The following is a 2,949-nucleotide window of genomic DNA, read 5'->3' as shown; positions in this document are numbered from 1 at the left end:
CACGCCCAGTGCTGTCTCTAACACAGGTGGGTATCTGAGCAATAAGAATCTTCTGATATTTCTCAAATCCTGGAGTATGTTCTGGTGCTGATAATAATAATTCATTGTTTGTTTAATACTTTACAAAGTGCTGCAACCAGCACACAAGATCCTATTTGATCAGCTCAGCAAAGGGGTAAAGGGACAAAAGGAAAACAAATATTACTTGAAGTCATACAAGGACAGAGGCCCTGATCTTGGCATGTATTGAGCCTTATGTCATTTACGTCTTACAGCAGCACTGTTAGGTGGGTATTGCTGAACTTAAGAGAAAACTGAGACTCACAGAGGGTAAGTAAATGCACAACATCCCATAGTTAATGCTGCTCTTCTTATTCCAAATTTAACCAATATTGCCATTAGTGAAGGGGTATAACTAGAAATAAAAAGCCAGATCCCTACCTTAGGGTGAGACAATCACCTGTTTTTATCAGGGAAATCTCCCAAGAGTCCAGGCCATGACATAGAAATTTCTGTGCATTTACCATTGTCTCTCCTTTATGCAAGAAACATTTCAAGGCTTTTTATGAAATACAATGCAGGGACCATGAAAAGTCCTCTGCCCACAGAAATGGACTCTATTGATACGATATTTTTTTGCGGTCAATATTTCATTCTGACCATTGGTGGGTGCCATCAAAGCAATAAGCTGAGAGCTGAAGAGCCAGGACAGAAAATGAGTAAGCTTTAAAAGGGAAAAAGAATAAACAGTATAGTATTATATAATTGTACAATATCACAGTCAGAAGATACCTTTGAAACCAATATACCTAATTCCCTTATTAAACAGATGCAAATGAAAAATGGTTTTTCTATGATCACTCAGTAAATAGTAGTGATGGCACTAGACTCTGTGTCCAGGCCAGTACCGATCCTAAAGAAAACACTCAACATGTCTTTGTATCATGAAGCGACAAATGAAAGAAATTTAACTCTCTAGAACTAGTCTAATGATCCTTCTATTATATCACCAGGGCCTGGAGTGCTGGAAAGGTGGGCTGGCCAGAGCTGCAGGGCCTCCTCCAATTCTCTTGCCCAGATGGCATGAGGCTACCAAGGCCTCTTGCCTCAAGGATGTTTCTCCAGGCTGGCCCTCCTAGTTGCCTTTCATTATTCCATCATTTTTATCTCTTCACTTCTCTCTCTCTGTTTCACACATGCACACACACATACACACACACGCACACACACACACAATGTCATTAATGTACCAGGGAGAAAACCAAAATTAATCTCCAATAGAATAATCCATTCTCCACTGGCAATTTTTTGTTTTGAGAGACAGAGTCTCACTCTGTTGCCCAGGCTGGAGTCAGTGGTGCAACAGCTCACTGCAGCCTTAACCTCCTGGGTTCAAGTGATCCTCATGCCTCAGCTTTCCAAGTAGCCAGAACCACAGGTGTGCCCAGCTAATATATTCTTTTTAATTTTTAGTAGAAGTAGAGTCTCACTATGTTACTCAGGCTAGTCATGAACACTAGCACCTTTAAAATATGATTTTAGAAAGACAATTTTAGTCCAAAGCAGACTGCCAGATGAGCCACAGTATTCTTCCTCTCTCCTTGCATCCATGACCTCTGGAGATGCTGCCCAACAGCAACTCTAGACTTTATTTCATCAACAGCATGGTAGTAAACATGACACAAATGGACACTTAGAAAACACATCTGCAGCAGGACCTGGGAACCATGGCCCCCCCCGACCATGTGAACTAGCCAAGGCTGACTGGCTGGATACAACAACACCTGTCTAGAATCACAGATGCAGCCAACCAGTAGGTAGCAAACACATGGAAGATCCCAACCAAGATCAGCAGAAGTCTCCAACTGAGCCTAGCCCAAGTTGCCAGCACACAGAATCATGAGTTATTTTAATTTTAAGATATTGAAGTTTAGGGGCATTTTTTTGTTATTTTATTTTATATAGCTAAAGCTAACAGACACAGTCCCTTAATAATACATCATATACATCAAATATTTACTATATTTGGGGTATTATCTTCAGTGCTTTTCCTATATTATTTCATAGAATTTTTACCATACTCTATGAGGGAATTATTAATATTCCTACTTCATAGAGGAGGCAACTGAGGTCCAAAGTGGTTAATTAATGTATACGCCCAGAAAATGGCAGATGTTAAACCCCAATCTCTCTGATGTCACAAAAGACTCTTTTAACCACCACCCAATCCAGAAAGGATGGGGGCCACTGACAGAAAGACCAATTATGCAATCAGAGGAGTGAAACTTCGGGCCATTCCAACCTCCAGGAAGGGAAGCAGGGCTAGAGATTTAATTCAATCACATGGCCAATGACTTAATCAATCCTGCCTATGTAGTGAGACCTCAGTAAAAACTCTGAACTCAAGGCTCTGCAGAGCTTCCTAGCTGGCAAACACATTGATCTGCTGAAAGAGTGATATGGCCAGATTCCACAGCAAGAAGACAGAGAAGATTTGCATCCCCACCCCTCCCTGACCTTGTCCTATGCAATTTCCTCATTTGGTTGTTCCTGAGGTATATCCTTTATGAGAAATCTAATCTTAAATTTAGCCTTTCTGTGAATTCTGTGAATTGTTTTAGTAAGTTTTTGAACCAAAGAAGGTGTCAGAACCTCCAAATTTTTCTTAAGTTTGTCAGAAGCTTGGGTGGGCCTGAGACCTACAACTGTTCCCTCTAGAGAGGCGTCTAAAGTAGTAATACTCTTGTAAAGAACTTTGCCTTCAACCTGTGGGGTCTGGGCTAACTTTGTGATGTGGTTTGGATATTCGTCCCCTCTAAAACTCATGTTGAAATTTGATCCCCAATTTTGGAAGCGGGGCCTAGTGGGAGGTGTTTGGGTCATGGAGGTGGATCCCTTGTGAATGGATTGGTGCCATTCTCATGAGATTGAGTGAGTTCACATTCTTAG

At 41.2% G+C, this 2,949-nt stretch overlaps 1 protein-coding gene across 4 annotated transcripts in view; it reads right to left on the bottom strand.

Moving 5' to 3' along the window:
• CTNNA2 (catenin alpha 2) overlaps positions 1 to 2,949 on the bottom strand; it is a 1,152,426-nt gene that overhangs the window by 374,965 nt on the left and 774,512 nt on the right. The gene's annotated exons all lie outside the window — the stretch shown is intronic.

This window comes from Aotus nancymaae, unplaced genomic scaffold, assembly GCF_030222135.1.
Source record: "Aotus nancymaae isolate 86718 unplaced genomic scaffold, 86718_ANA_hifiasm-v0.15.2.pri h1tg000017l, whole genome shotgun sequence".
Taxonomy (NCBI): domain Eukaryota; kingdom Metazoa; phylum Chordata; class Mammalia; order Primates; family Aotidae; genus Aotus; species Aotus nancymaae.
The sequence above is the reverse complement of the archived record's forward strand: the minus strand, read 5'-3'. Positions and strand labels throughout refer to the sequence as shown.